The sequence below is a fragment of the Pipistrellus kuhlii genome, unplaced genomic scaffold, assembly GCF_014108245.1.
Source record: "Pipistrellus kuhlii isolate mPipKuh1 unplaced genomic scaffold, mPipKuh1.p scaffold_m20_p_33, whole genome shotgun sequence".
Taxonomy (NCBI): Eukaryota; Metazoa; Chordata; class Mammalia; order Chiroptera; family Vespertilionidae; genus Pipistrellus; species Pipistrellus kuhlii.
Window position 1 is genome coordinate 5,222,514 of NW_023425533.1, and position 18,688 is coordinate 5,241,201.

Genomic DNA, 18,688 nt, shown 5'->3' on the forward strand with positions numbered 1-18,688 from the left:
TTTTTTTTGGTAAAACTACTTAACGAAATTTACCAGTTCAACTAATTTTCAAGTATACAGTTCTTGTGATTGTCTAACCACTATCTTATATACCAAAACTAATAGAAAATATTAATGTAGCTGTAATTGAAAAATAAAATTAGAAAAGTGTACAGTTCTGTGGCATTAAGTAATTTACATTGTTATGTGACCATCATGACTATCCATCTCCAAAACATTTTCATCTTCCCCAATTGAAACTAATATAAAACATTTTTACAGCAGCAAAGAACACCTTTGTCCAGAGTACCTGGAGCCAAAGAGAAACATTTTTCCTTCATGCAATTAACAACAACCTTGTAACAAGACAAAAAGGTTGTGGTCTTATATATGGAAACTAAGGAAAAAGCTAAGCATGAACAGTATGAGCAATACTTACATGAAGCATCTAGATTGGGTAGTAAACCCTCTTCATAAACAAAATCTTTTGCAATAAAAAACTAAGCAACCCATTTCAGTGAAATACATAGCCTGACCAAGAAACTGCAAATGGTTTTGAGAGAAAATAATTCTGTGAAACCAATCCAAAAACAAATCAATCACCAGAAAAAAGGGACTATCTATACTTGTTTTCAGAAGAGAATCTGTGGTAACCCAGCAATGTGCATGACAACTGAGAAAGTGATCAGACTTCAGTTCACTACCTCATATAATCTGTATCATCAAGCAATTGTCAGAAGACTGAATAGTCAAGCACCTGGTATTGGAGATAATCCTATAGTATGTAAAGAGCTCACAAAACTTGACTATATAAGGATGAAGAATCTCTAGAATATAAACATATTAGATGCTCTCAATCAGTACTTCTCAAACTGTAATGTGCATGTGAATCACCTGGGGATCTTATTACAATGCAGACTCTGATTCAGCAGGTCATGGATGAGATCCAAGAGTGCATTTCTCATGACCTCCATGGTGATATTGATGCTGCTGTTCTATGGGCTGCAATTTTAGCAGTAGAGTTCTAAATTAGTAGTTCTCAACTTGGCTGCATATTGGAACCACCCGAGGATCTTTTAAAACAACAGCTGTTAGGGTCCTTTTTTCAGAGTCTCTGATTTAATTAATTGGTAAACTCATTAGTCAACAGAGCCAAATATCAACAGTACAACGGTTGAAATTACTTTTGAGAGCCAACTTTTTTAAACTTAAACTTCTTCTAATGCCACTTCTTCAAAATAGACTCGCCCAGGCCGTGTTATTTTGTGGAAGAACCACACTCAAGGGGCCAAAGAGCTCATGTGGCTCACAAGCTGTTTAGGGTATCCAACCACTGGTTTAGGGTATCCAATGGACTGAATTGTGTTCCCCTAAAATTAATATGTTGAAGCTTTCATCTCCACCATGTGATTATACCGGAGAAAGGGTCTTTGAGGAGATTATTAGGATTAAATGAGGTCACAAAAGTGGAGCCCTGATTAGAAAAAACTGTTGTTCTTATAAGAAGATGAGGAGATATCACTGTTTTCTTTCCATCATGCGAGAACACAAAAACACAGCAAGAAAGTGTCCATTTGCAAGCCTCAAAAGACCTCTCACCAGAACCAGACCATGCTGGGATCCTGATCTTGGATTTTCAGCCTTTAAAATTGTAAGAAAATAAATTTCTGTTGGTTAAAACACCAAGTCCATGATATTTTGTTCTGATAGCCCAAGCTAAAACAGGGTCAGGGCTGGTCCTGAGAATGCAGGTGATTCTAATGTACAATCAGGGCTGAGAACCTGTGCTCTAAGTCAGTGTTTCCCAACCTTCTCTCATGATGAGAATCACCTGGTGGAGTTGTTAAAACACAGATTCCCGGATCCCAACTAAGAAGTGCTAAACTAGAATTTTTGGGAACATATAGGTAAAATTGTATACTTAACTAGTGCTCTAAGACAGATTTTACAATATATACAGAGCACTAAGTTAGGTATGCAATTTTACCTATATGTTCTCAAAAATTCTAGTTTAGCACTTCTTAGTTGGGATTCAGGAATCTGTGTTTTAACAACTCCACCAGGTGATTCTCATCATGAGAGAAGGTTGGGAAACACTGCTCTAAGTCATAGTTGAAGTGAATGCAACATCAAAGTTGCATCACCCTTGCACTCATGTGAATACTAAACCTACTCCATATGCTTGGAGAAGCATCAACACACATCGCTGATTCATTATAGAATAGGCAGGAATCCCTCTCCTGCTCAAACAATTTAGTCATATTCATCAAAGACATGAATGTCCAACCCAAAAGTTGGGGGCAGCTTTCGTGACATTTAATAAAATGTCAGCTGTCATAATTTTTTTCTTATAGTTCTCTTCAGGAGAAAGGACAATATAATGATTTGTATTTTCTGTTTATGGGCTTAACTAAGACATAGTCCTCTTACTTGAATGGGCATATAGTAAATCCTGTGAAGAATGAGATCTTCAGATATGTTCATCATTTTTTGCTTCATTCATAGGAGACTGAAAGGGGAGCTATCAAACACCGTCCTTTGATGACACCAAGCAAGGCTGCACTAGTATAATGTGTTATTTAGTGTTTGGTTTTAAGCATTTTTAGAGGTAGAGTGCTTGGAATCAACAATGCATTGGTTCAGAAAGTAATAGACTTGAAAGACTTGTACAACAAAATCAAAGAATTGAGAGAGATGAATTGAAGTATTTTGTTGGTTATCTACTGTGAATTTAGGGTCACCAATCATAAAACAAAACAAAACATACAACTGTGAGGTCACTTTGCTTAGGCTCTGTTTATATTTGGCTGAACCAATAATACTCCAATTCCATAAACCTCAGGGAATCTGGAAACACACCTAAGCAATTGACCTGACCAAACACACCTAAGCAATTGGCATAGCTGTTGACAAACTGATCCATAGGGCAGTCCCTAATGATTGGAACTTCCACTGGATTCCTGGGAGGGTTCAATGAGAAATCTTCAATAGAAAACTGCTTTGAGAAAGGCTTCAGGACTAGGTGAATATGATCACAGCATGGTGATTAGGTTATGGGAATATTTAATTGTGCTGAAATGGTTGGTATGAGTAAACTTTAGTCTGGTTCAACAGTCCTAACCATCGCTCCTCTCCCACATGCATATAATAGAGAAATATTAATGAAATTTTCTAATGGTGTCCCTAGGTTTACTCTTTCGCTAGTTTGCTCCAGGCACTCAGCCACAAAAGAGCCAGCTTGAATGGCCACAGCAAAGAGATGTCTGTTTTCAGATACCATTCAGGTGTTCCTTGGCCACAGTAGCAGAGAGTAAAAAGAATACCTTCCTGGGGTACCAGTCACATGCTACAAAATGAAATGCCCTATAGAAATTCTCTTCCAACCGACAACTTGACAGAAATAGGGTTTTCTTCTTTAACTGAGAAATGGGCTGTGAGTAAAATCTCAGAGGAAAACATTCCATCTGTACACATGACAAGACAATAAAGCAACTCTGTCAAAAAAATTTCAACTATCTTTAAATAAGCAGACTATTTTTTAAAATTGATTTCATAGAGGAAGGGAGAGGGAGAAAGAGATAGAAACATAAACGATGACAGAGAATCGTTGATTGGCTGCCTTATACATGCCCTCCAACCAAGGATTGAACTTGAAACTCAATTATGTGCCCTTGCCTGGAATTGAACCCAGGACCCTTCAGTCTGAAGGCTGGCCGTCTATCCACTGAGCTAAACTAGCTAGGGCAGAAGTAGACTATTTTAACAGAAGGGAGCTGCATGCACCCGCACACAAGAACAGGTCAGTCCAATTATACTCCAAATATTTTTGTCCAAGAAGCCTCCTTCAGCTGTCTGCGTTTTGATTATCTGTCTTCAGACTCTTTCAACAGAAGGCTCACCTGTGAGGCGTTTGTCATTAATTAGCTCAGTTAAATGGTTCACTGAGAGGAGAGAAGACCATGTTATTGTAAGCATTCACAGGAGTCCCACTAAAGGAACTCCAGGCCTAGTGTATAAGACTGAAAAGCTGTATATGCCCAAATGTTCTCCTATCCAACCCCAGGAAATCTTGGCCATTATCCTCTGCATTTACTGGTAGCAAAACAAAAGTTCCAGACTGCTGAGCTCTGTGTAAAAGTGATCATTTGTCCTAACCAGAAGATGGGGAAGTTACCTATGAAATAAGCTTTTGTGATCATCTGTAGGTGAGCCATCTCAAAAAAAGGAAGGCACAGGATACATATTTGTATATGTAGGTGAAATTAATGAGAAAATATTATACCCTGTCCTCAAAAGGCACATCTTTTAGCACAGGAAACAATGTAGTATTTTGGTCACTCTTGCTTGGATCCAGCTTACATTCTAGTGATCTGAATAGGGAATTCAAACTTCACAGTTTAGTATAATACTGGGCTACATGGTAAATATATTCTAGATTTCTTAGCAATCAAATAGCAGGCAGAGGATCTAAGAATTGAGAGGTCAGTATAACCTTTCAACAGAGGCTCAAACACTTTAATAGACTACACAAAAGCAATGCAAGAGGGAGATAAACATGTCAACCCAAGCTGCTGCTGTCTCTATTCCTTTTCTTTTTCTTTTTTTAAAAAAATATATTTTATTGATTTTCTTTTTTTACAGAGAGGAAGGGGGACAGATAGGGATACAGAGTTAGAAACATTGATGAGAGACTGAACAGGAAGATGGCTGCTGATGGGAAGGCAGACTTCAAGATAGTGTGTGAGACGATGAAGGGAGAGTGCGTGGTCCCACAGGGAGTGCTTTGTGTGTGTGTGTGTGTGTGTGTGTGTGTGTGTGTGAGAGTTGAGGAACAGTTTTATTCCAGGGTACTATGAGGGAGTTCCCAAGATGGGGAAGCCTCCATCGCTGCTGTGATCCCTCCTGGAGTAAGAAGCTCTGACTCAGAGACCATACCATCTTGAAGGGGAGAGTGAATGTTGTTGAAAGCCTGAAAAATCCCAGGAATATACAACAATGGCACCCAGCTAACAGCTGCAAACCTGGGAACACTGGTCCCCAAGAGGCTCAAGCACATGGATTTGGAGGAGCTCTATGCCTCCTCATGGAAAGGTCAGATTTCGCGTGGGATAAGGTGAAGGTCTGTGGTCCATGAAGGAGAGAGAACCTCGCACAGTGGGAGCTGGAGGTCATGGGGAAGTCTCTGCCCAGAAAAGTCCCCAGCCTTTGGGGCTGGCGTGAACTGCGAATGTGGAAGGGGACTCATAGGGCTACTAACAGAAGGGAACTCTAAAAAGCAACCCATGGCTGAACTGGGTGCAAAAGACCAACTTAAAAATTATAACAGTGTGCTGGCTGCTTAGACCCAAGGGGAAAAAAGATTTTACAGACTTGTGCCACAGCACCAAAGTTCACATACTTACTCTGTCTCTTCTCTCTCTCTCTCTCTCTCTCTCTCTCTCTCTCTCTCTCTCTCTCTCTCTCTCTCTCCCTCCCTCCCTCCCTCCCTCTCTCTCTCCCTTTGGTTTTGATTACTAAGCCCAATACATAGGATTATCCAATTGGGGACATTCTAAGAGACTGCAGGGAAAAGTTGTTTTTGTGGAACCTGGGATCAGAGTGGAGAATAATGATCGGAGAACTAGCTCTGGGGCAGCCCATTCCCCCAAACCAGTATTAAGTGCCACAGGGTAAACAAAGCCTAAACACTAGCTTGAGAGGACCTATAGACCCAGAGATCAATCCAAAAACACTGCCACTCAGGGGTTGAATCACAAATTGACTCTTGTGTAAACACAAACAAAGGCTTATAAGAAACAAAGTACTGCCTGCTTGAAAATCAGGACTGTGGCCTACAACACTGACTAACAGTGGAACACAGGGAACTTCAATACTATCCTGACTATGAAGCAGGCAAGCCAAACAGAACAGTAGAGGAAGTGAATGACCTTCACTACTGAACATTTTTATTTTTATTTTTTCTTAATTTTTTACTTAAGAAACTATATTTTTTTCTTTTTTCTCACTTGATTTTACCTTTATAATTATTACATTTTTATTTGTAATCAATATTATTACTACTACTATTTTATTTTTTTTAAAGTGTCATTTTACTTTCTTTTTATTTTATTTTGGGATTAGTGTTCTACATTCTATTTTCATCTTTCCTTTAGCATCATTTACTCTATCTCAACTTTACCTTTATGCCATCAATGTCTGCCTCACTTTACCCTTTGTGTCCTATTTCCCTTACCCTATTCCTGCTTTAGATTTTCCTCATTTCTTCTTTTTACACCATGTTAAAATTATACCCCACTTATATATCTAATTTCAAATCCTCTGATCTAAGTGCATACACATATCTCTCTTATCTTTATTTACTTTCCAAATATTTTTTTATATCTGTCCTTTTGTTGTTGTTTGCTTGACTGTTGATTATATTGTTGTTGTTTTTATGCTTGTTTGTGAGATTGTTTCCCTTTTTATTTTTTAGTTTTGTTTTTGTATTTTTGCTTCTGTTTTCCTTGCCTTGCTTGATATTGGTTGTTAGTTGTAGATTGTATTTATCTGTAGGTATATGGTGCTGGCATTTTTTTGGGATTAGTGGCTGTTTTATTGGAGTTTTCTCTCCATATAAATAGTTCTTACTCCTCTTCTTTTTAATTCTCTTTCTTTTCCCCTTACTTCCCCCCCCCCCTTTTCCCAATTTCCTTTTGCACTATTTTTTTCTCCTTTTTCTTTCTTGTCTCCTAATTCTCTTTTCTCTGGTGGTCACCTTTATTTGCGGTTATTAGTATTGTGAATACATTTGTGTTCAGTGCCTTGTTGTGTTGTAATGTGTGTCTTTAAATCAATGCAGGAGAAAGAGAACTACATAACCAGACATCTGGAGAAGAGAGATCATGGGGAGACAAAGAAACAGCCCGCATATGAAAGAAAAGGAGGTATCACCAGAAAAGGAAGTAAATGAAATGGAGGCAAGCAATAGGCCAGAGAAAGAATTCAGAAAAATGGTCCTAAGGTGGATGAAAATAATGGAAGACAAACTCAATAATATGTGCAAGAACCAAAAGAGCATGAAGAAGAACCAAGAAGAAATGAAAAATGACATTGCTGCTATAAAGAACTCAATAGACTAGAGGCAGCAGAGGACCACATTAGGGAGCTAGAAGACAAGGTAGGAAAAAATACACAGCAGAACAGCTTCTAGGAAAAAAAATTAAAAAGCAGGAGAAGAGTATAAGGGAACTTTGGGACAACACAAAATGAAACAACATCTGCATAATAGGGGGTGCCAGAAGAGAGGAAACTGGGCAAGGAATAGAAAACCTGTTTGAAGAAATAATGAAAGAAAACTTCCCTGATATTAGCAAGAAAAAACTCACACAAATTCAAGAATATACATTTTTCTCAAGTGCACAGAGAGTCCCAAACAAAATGAACCCCAAAAGAACAATACCAAGGCACATTATAATTAAATTGGCAAACAAAAATGAGAAAGTAAGAATCTTAAAAGTGGCCAGAGAGAGACAGAAAGTTACCTACAAAGGATCACCCATAAGACTAGAGACTAATTTCTCAACAGAAACACATCAGGCCAGAGGGGAATGGAATGAAAAATACAAAGTCATGCAAAGGAAGAGTCAGAACCCAGGAATACTGTACCCAGAAAGGCTATCAATCAAAATTGAGGGTGAAATCAGGAGCTTCAGAGACATAAAAAAAAAGACTAATGGAGATTATTACCACCAAACCAGCAATGCAAGAAATGCTAAAAGGTCTTCTGTAAAAAAGAAGGAACACAGGGATAAAGAATAACAATGGCAACAAATAAGTACTTACCAATAATAACTTTAAATGTAAATGGATTAAATGCCCCAATAAAATGACATAGGGTAACAGATTAGATAAGAAAACAAGACTCATGTATCTGCTGTCTACAAGAAACCCACCTCAGAAAAAAAGATGCACACAGACTGAGAGGAAAGAGATGAAAAAAGTTTTTTCAGGCAAATGGAAATGAAAAAATAAAGCTGGGGTAGCAATTCTTCTATGTGCCAAATTAGATCTAAAAGTTAAGGACATAAAAAATAAGGAAGGCCGCTTCACAATACTAATGGGAGCAATAAAACAACAACAACAAAAAAATAACTCTGGAAAACATATATACACTCAAATAAAACTAAAAACAAAACAAAACAAAAACAAAAAACCCCCACAAAAAACAATAAAAAACACACATATACACACTTAATACAGAAGCATCCAAATACATTAAAAAACAAAAACAAAAACAAACAAACAAAAAAACTCCTGAAGGATTTCAAGTGAGAGATTGACAGAAATATAATCATAGTAGTGGACTTTAATACCCCACTATCACCATTGGACAAATCCTCTAAACAAAAAATCAGCCAAGTAACATCAATCCTAAATTACTCACTAGATTATATGGAATAAATTGACATCTTCAGAACATTTCACTCCAAAGCCAAAGAATATACATTTTTCTCAAGTGCACACAGGTCATTTTCAAAGATAGGCCACATATTCTGGCACAGGCAAAGTCCTTTAAATTTAAGAATATAGAAATCATATCAAGAATCTTCTCAGATCACAATGAAATAAAACTAGAAATCAACTACAATAAAAAGAATTCAGAAAAAAATCAAATACCTGGAGATTAAATACCATGAGATTAAAGAATGGGTAACCAGAGAGATCAAGGAAGAAATAAAAAACATCATGGCAACAAATGACAATGAAAACACAACAATCCAAAGTCTACAGAACACAGTGAAAGTAGTCCTAAGAGGCAATTCATAGCCCTACAAGCCTCCTGAAAAAATGAAGAAACATTTTTTCAGTACCCTATAACTCAAAGTGTTAGAGAGTAACAAGAAAAGCCCAGTATAAGCAGAGGGAAGGTAATAATAAAGATCAGAGTGGAGATAAATGACATAGAGACCTAAAAAAAACAAAAAAACAACAACACAAAAGATCAAGAAAATCAAGAGCTGGATCTTTGAAAGGATAAAGATTATTGATGAACCACTAGCCAGACTCACCAAGAAGAAAAGAGAGAGGACCCAAATAAACAAAATCAAAAATAAAAGAGGAGAAATAACAACAAACCCCATAGAAATACAAAGGATTGTTAAAAAATACTATGAACAACTACATTCCAACAAACTGGACAACCTGGAGAAAATGGACATATTCCTAGAAAAACACAACCTTCCAAACCTCAATAAGGAAGAATCTAAAAATCTCAATAGGACAATAACTATGGAAGAAATTGAAGTAGTCATCAAAAAGTTTCCAACAAACAAGAGTCTGGGGCCAAACATCTTCATAGGGGAGTTTTACAAACCATTCAAGAAAGAACTTAAACCTATGCTCTTCAGACTGTTCCAAAAAATGCAAGAGGAAGAAACACATCTAAGCTTATTATATGAAGCCAGCATCACCCTAATACCAAAACCAGATAAAGACAACACAATGAGAGAGAATATCAGGCCAATATACTTCATGAACACAGATGCCAAAATCCTCAACAAAATTCTAGCAAATCAGATCCAGCAGTACATCAGAAAGATCACACACCATGACCAAGTAGGATTTACCTCACGGATGAAAGAATGGTAAAATATCCACAAATCAATAAACAAATTTAGAGATAAATATCACATAATCATATACGTTGATGCAGAAAAAGCATTTGACAAAATCCAACACCCATTTTTGATTAAAAAACAAACAAACAAACAAAAAAGTCTCAGCAAGGTGGGAATAGAAGGATCGTACCTCAACATAATAAAGGCCATATATGATAATCTCAAAGCTAACATCATATTCAATTGACAAAAAATAAAACCATTTCCCCTAAGAACAGGAACAAATGAGGGATGTCCATTCTCACCACTCCTGTTCAACATAGTACTGGAAGTGTTAGCCATTGCGATCATACAAGAAGAAGAAATAAAGGGCATCCAAATTGGAAAAGTAAAACTGTCCTTATTTACAGGTGACATGATATTGTACATAAAAACCTCAAAAGACTCCATGAAATAACTATTAGACTTAATAAAGAATTCGGCAATGTAGCAGAATACAAAATTAACACCAAGAAATCTATGGTATTTCTATATACCAATAGTGAACTTAAAGAAACAGAGACTAAAAAAGCAATTCCATTTACCATCGCACCAAAAAAATTAAAATACCTAGGAATAAACTTAACTAAGGAGGTAAAAGACCTATACACAGAAAACCACAGTACACTGAAAAAAGAGATAGAGGAAGACATAAACAAATGGAAGAACATATTATGTTCATGGGTTGGTATAATAATCATCATTAAAATGTCCATACTACCGAGAGCAATCTATAGCTTCAATGCACTCTCCATTAAAATACCAATGGCATATTTTACAGACCTAGAAAGAACTCTCCAAAATACATCTGGAATAAAAAAGGCCCAAATAGCCACAGCAATCCTGAGAAAGAACAAAGTAGGGAGGAATCTCAATACCAGATTTCAAGTTGTATTGCAAAACCACTGCTCTCAGAAAAGCCTGGTTCTGGCACAAGAACAGACATATAGATCAATGGAATAAAATAGAGAACCCAGATATCACCCCAAACCACTATGCTCAGTTAATATTTGACAAAGGAGGCATGAACATACAATGGAGTCAATACAGTCTCTTCAATATATGATGTTGGGAAAATGGGACATAGACATGCAAAAAAATGAACCTAGACCACCAACTTACACCATACATAAAAATAAACTCAAATGGATAAAGGACTTAAACATAAGACAGGAAACCATAAAAATACTAGAGTAATCCACGGGCAGCAAAATCTCAGACATATGCAGAAGCAATTTCTTCACTGATACAGCTACTAGGACAATGGAAACTAAAGAGAAAATAAACAAATGGGACTACATCAAAATAAAAAGCTTTTGCACAGAAAAAGCAACTATCAACAAAACAACAAGAAAGCCCACTGTAAGGAAGAACATATTTGCAAATGTTATCACTGATAAAGATTTAATCTCCAACATTTACAGGGAACTCATACTACTTAATAAAAGGAAGACAAATGACCCAACAAAAAAGTGGGCAATGGACATAAATAGGTATCAATACTTTTTGAAAGAAGACAGAAGGAAGGCCAAGAGACATATGAAAACATGTTCAAAGTCACTAATTATCTGAGAGATGTAAATCAAAATAACAATGAGGTACCATCTCACACCTGTCAGAATGGCTATCATCAACAAATGAACAAACAACAAGTGCTGGTGAGGATATGAAGAGAAAAGAACCCTTGTGCACTGCTGGTGGGAATGCAGACTGATGAAGCCACTGTGGAAACAGTATGGAGTTTCCTCAAAAAACTAAATATGGAACTCCCATTTGACACAGTAATCCCACTTCTAGGAATATATCCCAAGAAACTAGAAACACCAATCAAAGGATATATGCACCCCTATGTTTATAGCAGCATAATTCACCATAGCTAAGATTTGGGAACAGCCTAAATGCCCATCAGCAGATGAGTGGATTAGAAAACTATGGTACATCTGTACAATGTAATACTGCACTGCTATTAAAAAATATGGATTTCTTCTCATTTACAGAAGCATGGGTGGAACTGGAGAGCATTATGCTAAGTGAAATAAGTCAGGCAGTGAAAGAGAGATACCACATGATCTCACTCATTTATGGAAAATAAAGAACATTATAACCTAATGAACAAAAAGATAGAGACAGAGGCAGTAAAACACCAACCAAACAGACTGTCAAATTACAGCGAGAAGGCTGGGGAGTATTTGGCAGAGGGGCAAAGAAATGAACTGAAGGACTTGTATGCATGCATATGAGCACAACCAATGAACACAAGACACTGCGGTGGTGGGATGAGGACATGCGACAGGGGGTAGGGGAGGCTGGGGGAAGGTCAATTGGGAGGAAAAGGAGATATATATACTACTATATGTAATACTTTATTTTTATTTTTTTTCTCATTTTATTTTTTATTTTATTTATTTACTTATTTTAATATATTTTATTGATTTTTAGTCCCCCTCTCTCCCGCCCACACATCCCCTCCCTCTTCAGAGTTTTATGTCCATTGCTTGTACTTATATGCATGTATAAAAGTCCTTCAGTTGATCTATTATCTCCCCTAGATCTTCCTCACCTCCCCGCTGTAATTTGACAGTCTGCTTGTTGATATACTGTCTCTATATTTATCTTTTGGTTCATCAGTTTATAATGTTCTTTATTATCCACAAATGAGTGAGGTCATGTGGTGTTTCTCTTTCATTGATTGGCTTATTTCACTCAGCATGATGTTCTCCAATTCCATCCAGGTTGTTGCAAATGATGAGAATTCCTTCTTTTTTATGGCAGCATAGTACTCCATTGCGTAGATGTACCATAGTTTTTGGATCCAATCATCTGCACCTAGGCTGTTTGCATGTTCTGGATATTGTAGATTGTGCTGCTATGAACATAAGGGTGCAAATATCCTTTCTGATTGGTGTTTCTAGTTTCTTGGGATATATTCCTAGAAGTGGGATTACTGGGTCAAATGGGAGTTCCATTTTCAGTTTTTTTGAGGAAACTCCACACTGTTCTGCACAGTGGTTGCACCAGTCTGCATTCCCACCAGCAGTGCACGAGGGTTCCTTTTTCTCCACAACCTCGCCAACACTTGTCGTTTGTTGATTTGTTGATGTTGGCCATTCTGACAGGTGTGAGATGGTACCGCATTGTTGTTTTGATTTGCATCTCTCAGACAATTAGTGACTTTCAGCATGTTTTCATGTGCCTTTTGGCCTTCCTTCTGTCTTCTTTTGAAAATGTTCTATTTAGGTCCATTGCCCATTTTTTAATTGGATTATTCATCTTCCTTTTATTTAGTTGTATAAGCTGTTTGTAGATGTTGGAGATTAAACCTTTATCAGTGGTATCATTTGCAAATATGTTCTCCCACACAGTGGGCTTTCTTGTTGTTTTGTTGATGGTTTCTTTTGCTGTAAAAAAGCTTTTTATTTTGGTGTAGTCCCATTTGTTTATCTTTAGCTTCCATTGCCCTAGGGGTAGTATCAGTGAAGAAGTTCTTTTGGCATACGTCTGAGATTTTGTTGCCTGTGGATGCTTCTAGTATTTTTATGGTGTCCCATCTGATCTTTAAGTCCTGTATCCATCTTGAGGTTTTTTTTTGTGAATGGTGTAAGTTGGTGATCTAGTTTCATTCTTTTGCATGTGTCTGTCCAATTTTCCCAACACCATTTATTGAAGAAACTGTCTTGACTCCATTGTATATTCGTGCCTCCTTTGTCAAATATTAATTGAGCATAGTGATTTGGGTTGATATCTGGGTTCTCAATTTGATTCCATTGATCTATATGTCTGTTCTTGTGCCAGTACCAGGCTGTTTTGAGAACAGTGGCTTTGTAATATAGTTTGAAGTCTGGTATTGAGATCCCTCCTACTTTATTCTTCTTTCTCAGGATTGCTGTGGTTATTCGGGGTCTTTTATTGTTCCAAATGAACTTTTGGAGAGCTCTTTCTAGGTCAGTGAAATATGTCGTTGGTATTTTAATGGGGAGTGCATTGAACCTATAGATTGCTTTAGGAAGTATGGACATTTTGATGATGTTGATTCTACCAATCCATGAACATGGTATGTTCTTCCATCTCCTTACATCTTCCTCTATCTCTTTTTTCAGTGTCGTGTAGTTTTCCGCATAAAGGTCCTTTACTTCCTTAGTTAAATTTATTCCTAGGTATCTTAATTTTTTTGGTGCGATGGTAAATGGAATTGCTTTTTTAGTCTCTGTTTCTGCAGTTTCATTGTTGGTGTATAGAAATGCCATGGATTTCTTGGCGTTAATTTTGTATCCTGCTACATTGCCAAATTCACTTATTACGTCAATTAGTTTTTTAATGGAGTCTTTTGGGTTTTTTATATACAATATCATGTCATCTGCAAATAAGGATAACTTTACTTCTTCTTTTCCAATTTGAATGCCTTTTATTTCCTCCTCTTGTCTAATTGCAATGGCTAATACTTCCAGTACTATGTCAAACAGGAGTGGCGAGAGTGGGCATCCCTGTCTTGTTCCTGTTCTTAGAGGGAATGCTTTTAGTTTTTGCTCATTGACTATAATGTTGGCTGTGGGTTTATCATATATAGCTTTTATTATGTTGAGGTATGATCCTTGTACTTCCACTTTGTTGAGAGTTTTTATCAGGAAAGGGTGTTGGATTTTATCAAATGCTTTTTCTGCAACACTTGATATAACTATATGATTTTTATCTTTCAATTTGTTTATGTGATGTATCATGTTTATTGATTTGCGGATATTGTACCATCCTTGCATTCCTGGAATAAATCCTACTTGGTCGTGGTGTATGATCTTTGTGATGTTCTTCTGGAGTGGATTTGCTAGAATTTTGTTGAGGATTTTGGCATCTATGTTCATGAGGGATATTGACCTGTAATTCTCTTTCATTGAGTTGTCTTTATCTGGTTTGGTATTAGGGTGATGCTAGCTTCATAGAAGGAGTTTGGAAGTGTTCCTTCCTCTTGGATTTTTTTGAATAGTCTGAGGAGGGTAGTTTTTAGATCTTCCTTGAATGTTTGGTAAAACTCTTCTGTGAAGCCATCTGGCCCTGGGCTTTTGTTTGCTGGAAGCTTTTTGATGACTGTTTCAATTTCTTCCCAAGTCACTGCTCTATTGAGATTTTTAGATTCTCCTGATTGAGTTTTGGAGTTTGTATTTTTCTAGGAATATGTCCATTTCCTCCAGGTTGTTCAGTTTGTTGGAATAGAGTTGTTCATAGTATTTTGTAACAATCCGTTGTATTTCAGTGGGGTCTGTTGTTATTTCACCTCTTTCATTTCTGATTTTGTTTATTTGGGTCCTCTCTCTTTGTTTCTTGGTTAGCCTGGCTAGAGGTCCATCTATCTTGTTTATCCTTTCAAAGAACCAGCTCTTGGTTTTGTTGATCTTATGTATTGTTTCTTTGGTCTCTATGTCGTTTATCTGTGCTCTTATTTTTGTTATTTCCTTCCTTCTGCTTACACTGGGCTTTTCTTGTTGCTCTTTTTCTAACTCTTTGAGTTGTAGAGTTAGATCATTTGTTACCATTTTTTCTAGTTTTTTGCAATAGGCTTGTAAGGATATGAACTTTCCTCTCAAAAATGCTTTTGCTGTGTCCCATAGATTTTGGATTGTTGTATTTTCATTGTCATTTGTTTCCAGGATGTTTTTAATTTCTTCCTTGATTTCTCTGGTAACCCAGTCCTTGTTTAATAGCATGCTGTTTAGTCTCCATGTGTTTGATTTCTTTGGATTATTTTTATTGTAGTTAATTTCCAGTTTTATGCCATTATGGTCTGAGAAGATGCTTGATATGATTTGTATCTTCTTGAATTTGAAGAGACTTTGCCTATGTCCCAAAATGTGGTCTATCTTTGAGAATGTCCCATGTGCATTTGAGAAGAATGTATATTCTGTGGCTTTGGGGTGGAGTGTTTTGGAGATGTCAATTAATTCCATCTGGTCTAGTGAGTCATTTAGGATTGATATTTCTTTGCTAATTTTTTGTTTAGATGATTTGTCCAAGGGTGACAGTGGGGTATTAAAATCTCCTACTATGATTGTATTGCTATTAATCTCTCCCTTAATGTCCTCCAGCAGTTTTTTTTTTTTTTTTTTAATGTATTTGGGTGCTCCCATATTGGGTGCTTATATATTTACCAGGGTTATTTCTCTTGTTGGATTGTTCCCTTTAGTATTATGAAGTGGCCTTCATTATCTCTTGTTATGTCCTTCACTCTGAGATCAAATTTGTCAGATATAAGTATTGCTACCCCAGCTTTCTTTTCATTTCCATTCGCCTGGAAAACCTTTTTCCATCCCTTCACCCTCAGTCTGTGTGCATCTGTTTTTCTGAGGTGGGTTTCTTGTAGACAACAGATGTATGGGTCTTGTTTTCTTATCCAATCTGTTACCCTATGTCTTTTGATTGGAGCATTTAAACCATTTACATTTAATGTTATTAATGATAGGTTCTCATTTGATGCCCTTTTTATTCTATACCCCTGTGTTACTTCTTCGCTTCCTATTTCTTTATTTTTACAGTAGACCCTTTAGCATTTCTTGCATTGCTGGTTTGGTGGAGATAAATTCCTTTAGTCTTTTTTTGTCTGTGAAGCTTCTGATTTCCCCTTCAATTTTGATTGATAGCCTTGCTGGGTACAGTATTCTTGGATTCAGACCCTTTCTTTGCATGACTTTGTATATTTCATTCCATTCCCTTCTGGCCTGATAAGTTTCTGTTGAGAAATCAGTTGTTAGTCTGATGGGGGTTTCTTTATATGTAACTTTCTGTCTCTCTCTGGCTGCTTTTAAGATTCTTACTTTGTCATTGGTGTTTGCCAGTTTAATTATAATATGTCTTGGCGTCGGTCTTCTGGGATCCATTTTGTTTGGGACTCTGCGAGCATCTTGGATTTGTGTGGGTTTTTTCTTCTCTATCTCAGGAATGTTTTTTGTCATTATTTCTTGAAATACATTTTCCATGTCTACCTCGGTTTTCTTTCCTTCCGGAATCCCTATTATTCGAATATTGTTTTGTTTTGCATTGTCCCGTAGGCTCCCGTAGGCTCTCCTCCTGCTTTTTAATTTTTTTTTTTTCTAGGAGCTGCTCTAATTGGGTATTTTTTTCCATCTTGTCTTCTAGATCACTGATGCGATCCTCTGCTTCTTCTAGTCTGCTCTTGATGCTTTCTATTGAGTTCTTCTTAGTAGCGATGTCATTTTTCATTTCATCTTGATTCATCTTCATTTCCTCTTGTTTTTTTTTTCATTTCCTCTTGGGTCTTACTCATATTGTCAAATTTGTCTTTCATTCTTTTTAGCCATCTTAAGATCGTTACTCTGAATTCTTGCTCTGGTAGGTTGCTTGCCTCTAACTCGTTTACTTCCTTTTCTGGTGATGCCTGCTTTTCTTTCATTTGTGGGCTGTTTCTTTGTCTCCCCATGGTCTCTCTTCAGGATGTCTCTCTCCTGTGTTGATTTATCTCACCCCAACAGTTGGGCTCTCAAGTAACTTGGCAGCAGGCAGTAGGAAAATTGTGGCTCCTTAATAGTATGCACCTCAGATTTCTCATAAGGAATGTTCAGCATCCATTCAAGGTCCGCCCTCTATTTCCCCAGCTGCAGAGCATGGGAATCCACCAAGTCGGGTCTCCACGTCGCACTCCTGGTTAAGCCAATGGGTTCTATATGTAATACTTTAAACAATAAAATTAAATTTAAAAAAAGAAACATTGATGAGAGAGAAACATCGATTCAGCTGCCTCATGCACACTCCTTACTAGGGATGTGCCCAAAACCAAGGTACGTGCCCTTGACTGGAATCAAGGCTGGAACACTTTAGTCCACAGTCTGATTCTCTATCCACTGGGCCAAACTGGTTAGGGTTCTATTCCTTTTTCTTATCTGTTTCAATGGCATTAATCACGTTAGTGCCTCTAAACAAGTGGGGGGAATAATTTTTTCCCTTTTTATATCAAAAGAATTCTGGGACCACTCACTTCCATCTCCATTTTCTTAATTTCTTTAACGTATAATAGAGTCAGGTAGATCTGGGTTGAAATTTCAGCTGCTTCACTAGCACCTACTATCTGTATAATCTTGGGTCAGATAACCTATCTACATCTCCATTTTATCTTCAGTTCAAAGTTAATATAATAGCACTTACTTTCTGGGTTCTTGTAAGGATTGGATGAGATCCATTTATATCTGTTAAAATTCTGAGCTACAAGCAACAAAACTTAGTTCTGCATATGATCTAAAAATCAGGTGTCAAACGGTAAAAAGCCCAAACAACAACAACAACAACAACAAATTCTGTCCAGTCACCTAGAAATATTTTCACTTCCAGTCCATTTTCTTAGGGATCCCACTTTTCTGTTGAGATTAACTTGATAAATTTATTTGAAGGGTAATGTATTAATTACTGATAATGCATTCAATGCCTGACCCCATTCCTACATATTAATGACTGAAACAAAAACCTCCAATGGACTGATGAATGATTGTAAGTGTAGACACTAACAGATTTGGCTGGGGAGATCTGGATTTTTGATTTCTTTATGTCATTCATATCACAATCCAAAAATGAATAGGACGAAAAGGAAAAGTGAGGCATCAGGGTTTTTCACTATACAATGAGGTCAAGTGCCAGTTTCAGATCAGAGTATTCACTACAACCCTGTTCTTTGCATTCCTCGCAGTGCTATTTGTCTTCCATGACACTCTGCCTCCTCCTTTTTTGGAGTCTGCAGTGTATATGTAATACATAATCTTTCATTAAAATGCCTTCCATAGCAGTTACATTTTGGTTGCAGTGACATAAAAGGGAGCTTGAAATACTTCAAAATTGTTATAACTCTGAATTTGAGGATATATTTGTAGCAAAGAGGACAACCTCCCTCAGGCTGTGAAACTTCAAATGAAACTCCAGGAACACAGAATGGCATTCCATTCCAATCTCTGTTCAGTAGGAAGTCTGGAGGATCAGTGAGAAAGCCAGCTGGCCAAACCAGGAAACCTTAAATATTCCAAAAAATTTCTATAGAGCTTTACCTTTTACCCAGTCTTTTGGGTGGTGGTAAATGAGTTCTGACAGCT

The 18,688-nt window shown here is 37.0% G+C and overlaps 1 protein-coding gene across 1 annotated transcript in view; it reads right to left on the reverse strand.

Moving 5' to 3' along the window:
* The window catches only part of COL4A6 (collagen type IV alpha 6 chain), a 467,370-nt gene that overhangs the window by 130,989 nt on the left and 317,693 nt on the right, over positions 1-18,688 (reverse strand). The gene's annotated exons all lie outside the window — the stretch shown is intronic.